We start from the raw sequence: 13,258 nt of genomic DNA, 5'->3' as shown, positions 1-13,258 counted from the left end.
GAACATACCAAGCAGCCATCAACAACAACAACAACATCCCAAACTTCAATAAAATCTATATCTATATATATATATAATAGCAAAAGCTGAGAGAAATTGGGTTCCTACATTTAAGGAGGGGGTGACAAATAGGAAAAAAGACCCCTTTAAAAACTGACACGTACACAACTTTAAGTTAAAATACTCGCACGGTACACCGTTTCAGTATTCTAAAGATTTTGACTTTTACTTCTACGGCGTTTGAAGGCCTCTCCACTGTTTCCATTTGTTTTGCAAGGGTAAGACCGTCTGACAGTGATAGTGTATATTTTTTTTTAAAAAAAAGGGGTTAAAAATAAGATTAAAAAAAACGTCACAACTAAAAAAATCTAGCCCCTTCACATTAGTCTTCTTAACATTTTCTCTTTCTAAAAAAACCCTGGCGATACTGTGATAGAGAGAAAGAGTAGGAAAAAAAAAAAAAAAACTTGCGCCACACTGGAGATTCGTTTGGCCGACCATCGCTATTCCCTTTTGAGTTTTCTAGGTACGTTCTTCTCTCTCTCCCTCTCTTTCTCTCTATGAGTTTTTGTTGTTTTGATTCGGTTTTGAAACTTCTCTGTGATTTCGGGATAAGTTTCCCCTGTTTCCGTGAATTTGTGGAATATTCTAGATCTGTTTTGCGATTAAAACCCTAGCGACCTCTTTTCTTCAGACTCTGCGAATCAATGAATATTCGTACGGCCGGCCACCGCCATACCCCGCCGGACTTAAACCATCACAATCGGTATCCGTCAAAGCTAAATACGATCAAACGTCCCAGAGGTTTTGAGATATGGAGTTAGATCGGCGCTATTCCGACGAAAGGTACGCATCAATTCTCTGTGTTCATTCTTCTCCTTTTGGTGCGTTGTTGTGAAAATTGATTCTTACAGCATGGACAAGAATGCAGAACCCTAGAATATTGATTCTTCAAATTTCTGCAGTAATTTTCCTGCATAATTTTGTTTTAAAACTATTGTTCGATAAATCTGTGTGCTGTGATTGATATATGTGATATATTCATTCAATTTTCGGATTCTGTGGCTTGGCATATATATAATTTTATATAGGTACAAACTTGATTCGTAAAAGCTATGGTTACAGATGCACACCGCTAATGAGATTGCTAGGTTTATTGAGATACGATATATCTTCTTTGTTTTATTATGTAATAGTTGAAGCACTAGAATCTTTGTTATGATTCTGATATATCTATGGAATTATGTGCTTGACATCATCCGTATGCTTTTATATCCTTAGATTAAATGTATATATATAGATTCATGTGCAGATATATAAACTATTGTTTTTTAACTATTGGTTTTTTGATATCAGTTCATGATTATATGGGTTAGATTTTGTTTTAGCTAAGGTTTTTGGGTTAGAATTGTTTTTGTTTTGGGTATTTGGGTTAGATTTTATTCTTTTTGGGATTATTGTTTTTTGGTAAAAGAGATTGAAATGGTGTTGAATCGCACCATACTGTTCATCTTATACTATTTGAATGGCTGAAATAGATAGGAATAGGTCCAGTCACTAAGGGTGGAGCAGCACCCGTTGATCAACTCCAGTTTTTGGGAGGGAATTCATGAGAGTCAAGCATTAAGAAGTTTACAATTTAAAAATGAATATTTTATGTGAGATTCAATTCTTATGTATATTTGTGTTGTTAGTTAATTGTTCTCTTCTTGCATTTAATATTAGCATCTTTCTATGATTTCACTTCTACTTGAGTTAGATTGGATTGGTGTTTAGTGATCTTCTTCAACCTAACTTAGAAAAGTCTTTTAATAACAATATTAAAACATATTTAGTCTGGCTTCTCTTACATCTCCATGCCTACTCCATTATTATGTAGGGTTTCCTTGACAATAAGAACACCATATAATCAAATAAAAATGGAACTAAAATAGAGGTTTTCATATCCATTGAATATTTTTTTCAAAGGGTAAACAGAGGCAATACCAGGTCATATGGTGCCAATGTTGTTGAATAGTAGTTAACCTTCTAACTTCTAAATTTTTTTTTTCTTTTAAGTTTGATATTAATTATGATTGAATTATAGTCAAAGCTGACAGTTTTTTTAACTGTATTATTAGTCTATTAGGAAAATGACTTAGACGTAGTTATTTTGGTTTGACTGATTCTGATTTAGAATTGGTTTGAGAGAAAGGGTGAACCTATTTCTTTAAATTAGTAAGTTTTATTTAAAATGAGGTATGACTTTAATTTGTATTAGTATGTATCTGTCAATCATATCTTTGTTCACTCAGAGTAAGATGAGTCATTGAAGTGGGATGATGTGAATAATGAATTAAGCAGTTATGTTAGTGTAAATACTTTCTTTGTTTAATTAAAGCGGTTTACATTGAATTTTGTTTTGTTTGTTCAACTGCCTTTTGTTTATTTATTGTTAAAATACTTTCTTTGTTTTCACAATTATAATTGTTTGTTCAATGTTGTTCAAGATCATCTTTTGTAAGAGCTGAATCTATCTTCACCAAAATGTATAAATATTGTCTAAATTTGATGGATTCTTCTTCATATGCAAAGTTTATGGTTCTTTGTTTTGATGTTTTGGTGTATTTCTTTCCTAATTGTAATTATAGTATAGTTCTGAAAAGAAATAAAAACAGAGTCCCCTATTAAAGAGAATGAACCATAAGATCAATAGGATGCAAAAGAAAGAAAAGGAAGTGTAATAATCATGTGATCACAAAAACGAACCCCTCATTTTAAGTATTCAGTAATGGATGAAATAATGAAACTCCATTAACTCATTCTATAACCCACTGGTAGATACTTTTTAAGTAGGAAATCAATCAGACATATAGATCATGATAGCATATTTCAATATCATAATTACAAATCAAACGGTACCAAAAAAAGTCACTTGTCATATGACATTTGTAAGGTTGAATTTATTCAACCATCTAATTGGCTTTATTCCGTGCCAAATTTGCTTGTAATTCAGCATTTAGTAACCCTGTATTTAGGTGGGTTTGTTGTAAGGGTAGTAAGTGAGATAGAGTGAAGTTTGCTCAAGAGTGTGCAAGAAAACAGAGTGTCGCGGCTGGGACTCGCGGGTGGACTCGCGGCTGCAAGCCGCCAGAAGCTGCACACGTGCCAAGCATGCTGGAAGATGAACAGTCATGCTAGCTGGAGCACTACAGGACAAAACAGGACAACTGGCCATACGGTTAACTCGCGACTGGATCTCGCGACTTGGTCAAGCCGCGAGCCACCCCTGTTTTGGAAAAACCTGACGTTTCACATTCCTCTCCTCTCCAGTATAAATACCCCTTTAACCCACGATTGAAAGAGAGCTTCCAGAGAGAATTTTGAGAGAGAAACCCTAAAGAAAAACAAGATTGTTTCACACACAATCCCTACCTTAGAGTCTCATCAAATTCCTCACTCTCTTCCTCTCCATTGTCAAAACCTTGAGAGGCATTATACCAAACCTAGTTCTCACCATTATCATCTCTGTGAGACAGTCGTTTGGAGTTCTGGGAAGCAGTTAGGAAGGAGCCAATATTCATTGGTTGATGCTACGGTGTAGTAGCGGAATCCGGGAAGCTAGAAAAGAAAAAGGTTCGGCGCAACCTCGTTGGAGCAAGAAGCTTGGAGGGCTTAGGTGCACTGGGTAGATTAGGCTTGGAGGGTCTATTGCTGTCCTTGTATCCCAACTGTATTTTCTAGTGGATTGATTACCGCTTGGAGGGCGGCGGAGAGGTTTTTCGCCGAGGTCTTCGGTTTCCTCTTCGATAACACATCGGGTGTTATCTTTGTGTTTGCATCTTCCTTCCTCTCTATCTCTGCCTTTACATTATCTGCTGTGGTTTTAATTTGTTATGGCTTAGATAGTTGTTTAACCAATTTCATATTATAGCATATGTTAAGTTTCCGCACACTAGTTGTTTGACATATTGCTTGTGTTGGTTAAGTTGGTTTTTGGGGGTCTAAACGTTCAAAAGTGTTTTTGTACACGTTTTTGAACTTTCAATTGGTATCAGAGCGGGTACACTTGTTGTGGTTTAAATACCTAAGTGTGATCCTTGACCCCTTGTGTTTATTTGCCATGGATTGTGCTTTGTATGACTCTTTGCATGATTTGGTTGGTGATGAATGTAACATGCCACGTGTTTGTGAAAATGCCTCTATGAGTGTTAATCCTCATAAGTGTGATGACATGTTATTTGAATCTATGGGTGTTGTTGACAAACTCTTCAAGAAAAATGCTAAGAAGTTTCAAAAGAATTTGAGCAAGTTATTTTGTGAAAAGGATGATTTGATTGCTAAGCTCAATGAATCCAACAAATTGGTTGAGAAATATAAAAAACTTGCTGAAATTTCTCTTGAAAAGCTGAAAGAGTTTGAATGTTTGAATATGGACTTGGATGCTAAACTTGTTTTGTCTAACAAACTTGTTGATGATCTTAAATGTGAAAATGAATCTCTTAAGATGCATGCCAAGTGTTTGATTGCTGAACCTATTGTTAAAAAGGATGATAATGTTTGTTGCAATCATGTTGTGGTACCCGATTTTGTGCCTAGTGTGTGTTCTACCTTAAAGGACAAATCGGTGTACATTCCTCCACATAAAAGAAATCAAAAGGTGGAGAGAAAGGTTGTTAAGTCAAAGCCTTCGTTTAGGTCTCAACCTAAGGCTTTGGATGGATCTAAATTTGTTCCAACTTGCCACCATTGTGGTGTGATTGGTCATATAAGACCTCAATGTCATAAGTTGAAGAGGGAACAAAACCATGTTGCTAGATCCATTCCCAAAAAGCCTAGTGGACCTAAACACATTATTTGTCACCATTGTGGTGCCTTTGGTCATCTAAGACCTCATTGCTCTAAGTTTCAAGCTCTTAAGAGAATCAAAAGAAAAGAGAAACTTGAGCTTTTTGGAAGTTGTGCTAAAAAGAGTAAACTGGATTTGAGTGAAAATAGCATGTTGTTAAAGAAAATGTTTAATGCTCTTAACTCCTTGACTATGTGCATCTCCGGTTCTCATTCTTCCAACCCTCGTCTCGCTTCTCTTGAGACACTCATTCCAAACAATCGTTCCGTTTGGATGAGGAAGGGTTCCTATGGTTGAGCTTTTGCTCTTTTGGTCCTTGATCTAATTCTTTCGATCTTTGTAGGACCCTTCATGCATTAAATGTCATATCTTCATGCATTTTGTGCATCTTGCATTTATTTGCATGCATTGTTTCGTTTTTTATCTTACTTTTATGTTTCTATTTTGTGTGAGTAAAAATCCAAAACCACATAAAAAGTGAAAAATTCAAAAAGTTTGATCGTATATGTTTGAGCACATATCACATGTGAGTTTGGCCTTGTACCTTTGTACAAATGGCTTTGTGCATTTTCGAGCTTAGCTTGTTATTTTTGCACTTATATCTTTGTGGGAAAAATCTTGACATCTTTGTGTGATTGTTGTAAATCGATCTTCAAGCTTGTCATGAATGATTTGTCAATAGTCATGTTGGTTTTGATACATGCGCAGACTTGTGCTTATATCTCTTCCCACTCTTTTATTTTTATTGCTTAAAGAGCTCACCAAATATAAATCTCCAAATGAAAAGAGATATTGAGCTGCAAAAGCCTGTCGCACATTCTAGTATTTGACTAGGAAAAAGGGTAAGCGACCTTATTTTAAAAGTGAATGTTCTTTCAAAAAGGCCAAAGGCCTGTTCTTCAAAGAGAAATGTTATATATCTATCTCACAATGAGAGATGATTGCCTCAAAAGATCAAAAAGATCAAATGTTATGATTGAAAGTGGAGTCAAATGATAAGCTCCAAGTTATGTTATCAAGTTGTGTGGGAGGTCATATATGCTCATTTCTATAATTGAGATAGACCACTTGACTTAGCACTAATTGTGTATGACTTGATTGAATTGATCATTGAAACTTCATTCTAGACTAAGGACTATTCCACATTTGATACACACACATAACACACTTGCCTTATGTTCAATGAATGTCTTATTCATTTGTTAGATTGTACTTGTCTAAATGTGATGTGTGTGTGCTCAATCATATATGGTTCAATCCAAAAAGATTTTTGATCATTTTATATGTTTTTGGAAGTGATTTTTATCACTCTTTGAGTTTATGTTTAGTGCTTACTTTGTTTTTCAATGTTTAAACATGTTCTGGTTTGAAAAACAAGTGTCAGATTTTTTGGCCACTCATTTTGGCTACTTGCGTGAGCTGCCAGCAAGCTGCCAGTTTTGGCTGGTCGGTTTGGCGGCTTGCAAGCCGCGAGTCTAAGCCGCGAGCTCAGACAGAGAGGTTTCGCGGCTCGCTCGCGACTCGCCAGTCGCGAGTCGCCCAAAATCAGCTTTTTAAAGAGCTTTTTCGTGGGAAACTTGTTTTAAACCTCTCTCATCCTCTCTAAAACCCCTTTTTCAATTTTTTTTTACATCAAAACCCAACCAATTTGAATGGTTTTTCAATCCATTAACATCTCTAAGGTAATTATAAACTATTTTCATTGATTTTGATCTTTAGATTATGTTTTGGAGAGTTTTGTGCTCTTGGTTGGGATTTTCATCATAGGAGTTGGGAAAACTTATTTTTTTTGTCAATTTTCTTCATGGGATTGGTTTCTTTTGTTGATATGCATTGGATGTTGGCCCCTTGTGGCAGTAAGAACATGTATTAAGGGTGGATTTCATGATGTTCATGCATTGTTTCACATTTTTGTTCATAGCGTGCATGTTAGGTGTTTGATAAAATGCCTCTTAGACATTTTCTCGCTTGTTTGGACTCCGATGAGTATCAAACTTTGGGGTTTCTCATGTTTCCTCATTAGGAACATGTTTGGTTCATTGGTTGTGTTTTTAACACACCTTGCCCCACATGTGCATTTTTCATGCATTGGTCATGCATTGCACTTAGCCACCTCTTGCACACACCATTGCTACCCTTGTCATGCATTGGTCTTGACCTTGCTGTTTCATCCTAGCATGTCATGCTTACTTTATGCTTTGTAGCATGTTACTTTGTCTTAGGTTTGAGTTTCATTTTCTCATTCATCTTGCACCCCTCATGCATCATTTGCATTGTTCATACCTTCATCTCTTGCCCTCGTTTCTTCTTGACCCTTTGTCTATTCATGACAAAAAGGGGGAGAGTATACTCTAGAGAATGTTTCGGAGTATTTTGTCATTTCTATATGACTCTTGTGCACATCCTTAGGGGAAGAAATTCTATTTCTCACATGCACATTTGTAGGGGGAGAGTTATTCCATAGGGGAGATGCATATACCAAGGGGGAGAAGACATTGTGTTAACTAGAAAAATTTGTTATGTTTGTTCTCTTGTTGGCTTTATGGTGCTTTGAGTTATGCTTTGTTGTTCTCATTGCATCATGTTTGTGCTTTGGACATGCATACTTCCTTATGCTATAGTGCTTCATTGAATGCATGTTCGGATGATCAATTGCTTTGCTATGTGTTCATTGGAGTCATTTCTATATGACTGTTTTGGTGTTTGATCAAGTTGCTCATATGTTTTACATCATGTTTACTTGATCGCAATTTGCTTGTTACATTATACTTGTCCTTTTATTACTTGCTTTACCTTGAGGGTTTAATGTGTTTTGTGCAAGTGTTTCAGGTTACAAGTATATATGTTCCAAGTGAATCACAGCTTCTCATCACTTTGAAGGGGAGAAACTTTATGCACTTTTAGTTTATATTGTTTAAGTTTTTATTCAATATAATGTGTGTACCCATGTGCTTTTGTAAGCTTTTAGGGTAAATGTTTTATGCATAGTTTGTAGGCTTTATGGTATGTACCTTGCTTAAGTGCAGCCTTTATGCTATGTTGAAATCAGTACTTTAATCTAAATGTTCTGCATTTTGGTTTATGTACTGTCACTCTTGTGCCCTTGTAGGATTGTTCCTAGATGCATATGCCTTGTGTGCTATGCATTGGTTGAGTGTTGAGCATACAAGTGTCTTGCCTTGTGCTTGTTAACTTGTATGTCCTTGTGTTCATTCCAAGTGTGAATGAGCACTGTGATCACTACCTTGTGGTGTTCACTTGGTTGATCAAGCCATGGTTTGTTTATTAACTCCATCTTTGCTTGATCTCATATTGCCTGTTTCATATGCATTTATAATTTTCTGCTTACAATGATCATGGTGTATTGTTGTGTTTCAGGAGTTTATGTTCATATGATTCAAGTGCTTCACAGCTTCTAGAGTTAGGTGTGAGTGAGTTTTGTTCAACTGTTCCCAACTCACATGTTAAGTCTAGAGTCTGTTTTAGGGTTTTGTCACGGAATAGCCAAAGGGGGAGATTGTAAGGTTGAATTTATTCAACCATCTAATTGGCTTTATTCCGTGCCAAATTTGCTTGTAATTCAGCATTTAGTAACCCTGTATTTAGGTGGGTTTGTTGTAAGGGTAGTGAGTGAGATAGAGTGAAGTTTGCTCAAGAGTGTGCAAGAAAACAGAGTGTCGCGGCTGGGACTCGCGGGTGGACTCGCGGCTGCAAGCCGCCAGAAGCTGCACACGTGCCAAGCATGCTGGAAGATGAACAGTCATGCTAGCTGGAGCACTACAGGACAAAACAAGACAACTGGCCATACGGTTAACTCACGACTGGATCTCGCGACTTGGTCAAGCCGCGAGGTCAAGCCGCGAGCCACCCCTGTTTTGGAAAAACCTGACGTTTCACATTCCTCTCCTCTCCAGTATAAATACCCCTTTAACCCACGATTGAAAGAGAGCTTCCAGAGAGAATTTTGAAAGAGAAACCCTAAAGAAAAATAAGATTGTTTCACACACAATCCCTACCTTAGAGTCTCATCAAATTCCTCACTCTCTTCCTCTCCATTGTCAAAACCTTGAGAGGCATTATACCAAACCTGGTTCTCACCATTATCATCTCTGTGAGACAGTCGTTTGGAGTTCTGGGAAGCAGTTAGGAAGGAGCCAATATTCATTGGTTGATGCTACGGTGTAGTAGCGGAATCCGGGAAGCTAGAAAAGAAAAAGGTTCGGCGCAACCTCGTTGGAGCAAGAAGCTTGGAGGGCTTAGGTGCACTGGGTAGATTAGGCTTGGAGGGTCTATTGCTGTCCTTGTATCCCAACTGTATTTTCTAGTGGATTGATTACCGCTTGGAGGGCGGCGGAGAGGTTTTTCGCCGAGGTCTTCGGTTTCCTCTTCGATAACACATCGGGTGTTATCTTTGTGTTTGCATCTTCCTTCCTCTCTATCTCTGCCTTTACATTATTTGCTGTGGTTTTAATTTGTTATGGCTTAGATAGTTGTTTAACCAATTTCATATTATAGCATATGTTAAGTTTCCGCACACTAGTTGTTTGACATATTGCTTGTGTTGGTTAAGTTGGTTTTTGGGGGTCTAAACGTTCAAAAGTGTTTTTGTACACGTTTTTGAACTTTCAACATTTAACAATTATGTTTTATTTCCAAAATATTTGAAGGTAAAAGCAGTATCATACAAAATTGGTTGAAAACTTATTAGCACTTTTGAGTCTGTACTGCTTGGTTGTGGCCAAAGCTAATCAGATTTATGCCCAGGCTTAATGATTGACATTGGGAAAGAAAGAAGGGAAAATTGATGGTTTTGGTGATTGTAGTCTTTTTTGGTACAGAGATTAACCCTCTTTGAGAGAGTTAGAAAGTTGAGAAAAAAAGGACACCATTGGATTGTTTAAAATCTTTATGTATAAGACGAAAACAAACTTTCCAGTTCAAATTTGTGCCAAAAAGTGTTACTGTTTGATGTTAATTTTGTTTTAAGTATTTATTTAATATATCCTTGGCTAATGGAAGCCAAGTTCTTATTTTTTGCAACTCAAACCATATTACAATGTTTGCTTCTGCTTCTTTTGTAGTCTCTCTTTCATCTTTCTTTGCTGTAGTTTTTAAAAACTTCTTACCCTGTGATTTTGTTGAATACTGAGTTTTTTGCCAGGTACAACACGGGTATTTTGCAAGAAGAGTTGCTGCATCAAACTAAGTGGTTTGCTTAGCCTGATTTTCCCTCTATTTATCTCATAACTTGAATTAAATTTTCTCTGTTGATCTGTTTGGTTTTGATTAGGCTCTGAATTGCATATTTTAATCTGCTTTTTCCTTCATTTTTTTTTAAATTCAATGAATTCTTATTTTGTATTTTACTGGATTGTAAAACTGTAATGACTTTTTTAAAATGCTATGCTTTTAGTGGCTTGCATTTGGTAACTCCACCATATTCACATAGTGGCCTGCATTTGATGCTTTCTTCTTGATTTATTATAATCCAACTTCTTTGTGAGTGGCGTCATGGGGTTTAGCCCTTGAATATATTTAGGGAAAAACATGTTTGCCATTTAATAATGGTTGATTTCTCAATGTTGCTGCTCTGAGCATTTATTATTTGAAACTACAAAGTCTAAAACCTCTTTAATGTTTGTGCTAAAAAGTTATGTTTTCTGTTTGATTGTATATTTGTTTAAAGGAATGTATAATTATTTTAAAGAATGAATGAATTTTTATTGGCAGTAAATTATGTTTCTTTTTCGTTTATTGAATTTGATTAAATAACCAACATATTGCTTAAAATAAGCCAATAAAATATTATGCAAACGTCTTTAATTCTTGGTTCCACTTGAATGACCAAAGAACAACAATATTTTGCGTACTTCTATTGATCCAGTAATTCACTAATTGTCTTCGATTAATGTTTTACATTAGTCCATGGATCTTGATTATTATGTTTGCTCGGCTTTGCAATTAATTTGGCTTATTTGTTTTAGTTCAATTTTACTATTCAGTGTAGCTCAATGATTACATTGTGTTGGTTTTGAAGGATTTGAATTTCTATTAGTGATGATTATGTAGTCATTAATTTCAGTTTCAAACCAGGTTTTATATTTGGTTTGTGGCCTTTACATCATTTATTCTTTTTTGGTTTTGTTGGTTTTGGTCTTTTGATTTCATGGAGAAACAATTCCAGTATTTTGTTATTTACTAATTTAATTTGTTATGAATATTAATGTTTATGGCATGGACAAGAATGGCAGAATCCTAGAATCATTAAAGGCCATCTATAAATTAGATCGACCTCTACATATGCTGATTATTTTTGTTATTTGAATTTGAATTAAAATCCGGATATTTATTCTCTCTCTTTCAAAGTTTTGGCCTCAAATTATAATCTTTGATTATTTACTGTCAACAAAGGACTTACCAATGACTTACTGCTTACTATTCAAAGGGAGACTTACCAATGACTTACTGCTTACTATTCAAAGGGAGACGGAGAGCTAAAAAAGAGAAAGTGTTATCACTATTCGAAATGATGCAGCAGCTAGCACACTAAGATCAGAAGGGAAAATAGCAACTACAAAATTCAATTTAGTTTTCAGTTTCTATTTTCCATCCTACCTGATTTGCTGTTTTTGAAGAGTGATTGAAATTGTAGAACTTTGAAATTTGAAAGTGTAATGTTTTTTATACAAAGTTGATTATCACTTAGATTTTAGTTAATATTCCACTCTATCTACATAATTATTAGTGTTAGCTAATTATGGTTAAAGAACATTTTTAAAAACTGTGTCATTGATCATATGGAATTTTCAACTTAATGTTATTTTCACCATGTTTTTAACATGTGAAAGCAATCAACTGGATAAAGTTTAAAAAGATTTAAATAATAGCCAAATTTCTGTTCTACTTATGAGATTTCAAATGATCCCGCGCATTGCGCGGGTTAAACACTAGTTGAATATAAGTAAAGTCTATGATACGGTTTAATGGATTTTTCTTGAAAAGTTGATAGTTAAAATGAGTTTCTATGCACGATGGATTGGTTTGATTATGGAATGCATCAATTCTATTTCATACTCAATAGTAGTGAATGGTGAGCCTAGAGGCAACATCAAACCCTCCAGAGGAATTAGACAAAGTGACCCACTATCCCCCTATCTTTTCCTACTCTATTCAGAAGACCTTAATGGCTCAATAAAAAAAGGCAATTTATGAGGGAATGATGATGAAGGGTTTTTCTCTGTGCGAAAATGGTCCCCAAATATCTCGCTTATTCTTTGCAAATAATAGTTTGCTTTTTTACAAAGCTGAATTGGGTGGTGTGCAAACTATTCAAGATATCCTAACTCAGTATGAAGTAGCTTTTGGGCTAGCAAGTGAATGGAGAGAGGACTAATTTATTCTTTGGCAAATCTATGATGGAAGTATCAAGAAATGCTATTAAAGATTTCTTAGGGGTCCTAGAAATTAAGGAGTATGAGAAATACTTACGGCTACAAGCAATTTTGGGAAAAAATAAAAGAGCAAGTCTCAATTATATAAAAGAGAGAGTATGGGGTAAGTTGCAAGAATGGAAAGAAATTTTTTTATCTCAAGCAGGATGGGAAGTTTTATTAAAAGTTGTGGTTCAAGTCATACCAACTTTGACTATAAGTTGTTTCAAGCTACTAGTAAAGTTTTGCCATGATATTGAGGCTATGATTCGTAAGTTTTGGTGGGGACAATTGGGGGGGGGGGGGGGGATAGAAGAAAAATTCACTAATAGAATTGGAAAACTTTATGCCAATAAAAGGCTAAAGGTGGCATGCATGGGATTTAAAGAATTGGTAAAATTTAATGAGACTATGTTAGCTAAACAAGTTTAGAGACTAATTCATGATACCGATTCTTTGTTCTATAGAGCATTTAAGGCAAAGTATTTCAATGCAAAAGCAATATATTATTGGGGTCCTATGCTTGGAAGAGTATTCTTCAAGCTCACAAAGTAATTTCTATGGGTGCAAAGTGGAGAATTGGGAATGGATTTTCTACCTGAATATACAAGGACAGTTGGCTTCCTAGGGAGGGATGTGAAACAAAGGTGTTTATTTTTCCACGATATGAGGAGAAATGTGCTTTTCTTTTTGGCCTTAGGTTTAAATTATTCAGTACTGATGTAAAACCTGTCGACCTTGCATGGCAGAATAATGGAAAACACACAACTTCAAGGACAATTTCCAATTGCCCTATTCAGCTTACCCCTTCTATAGACTGTGTGAGTATCAGGCTATTAGCTTGTCTAAAGTAGCATTACACTCATTGCAATGGATGTTGAGAAATCCAAATTGAGGATAGTCTTTCAGGTACTTCCATCCACTTTCCTCCTCCACTCAATAAGAATTACAATATTTGTTGACACTTCAATTTCTCACATAATTGATAATCACATGGAAT

At 35.6% G+C, this 13,258-nt stretch overlaps 1 long non-coding RNA gene across 1 annotated transcript; it reads left to right on the top strand.

Annotated features, from left to right (window-relative positions):
- Positions 1-367: 367 nt before the first annotated feature.
- LOC126726789 (uncharacterized) lies at positions 368-11,566 on the top strand. Its single transcript, XR_007656066.1, has 3 exons — positions 368-526; positions 695-846; positions 9,990-11,566. It is a non-coding gene; the product is annotated as an uncharacterized LOC126726789 (long non-coding RNA).
- The last annotated feature ends 1,692 nt before the right edge of the window (positions 11,567-13,258 follow it).

The sequence above is a fragment of the Quercus robur genome, chromosome 5, assembly GCF_932294415.1.
Source record: "Quercus robur chromosome 5, dhQueRobu3.1, whole genome shotgun sequence".
Lineage (NCBI taxonomy): Eukaryota > Viridiplantae > Streptophyta > Magnoliopsida > Fagales > Fagaceae > Quercus > Quercus robur.
Note: the sequence above shows the minus strand (reverse complement) of the source record. Positions and strands in the feature narration are given on the sequence as shown.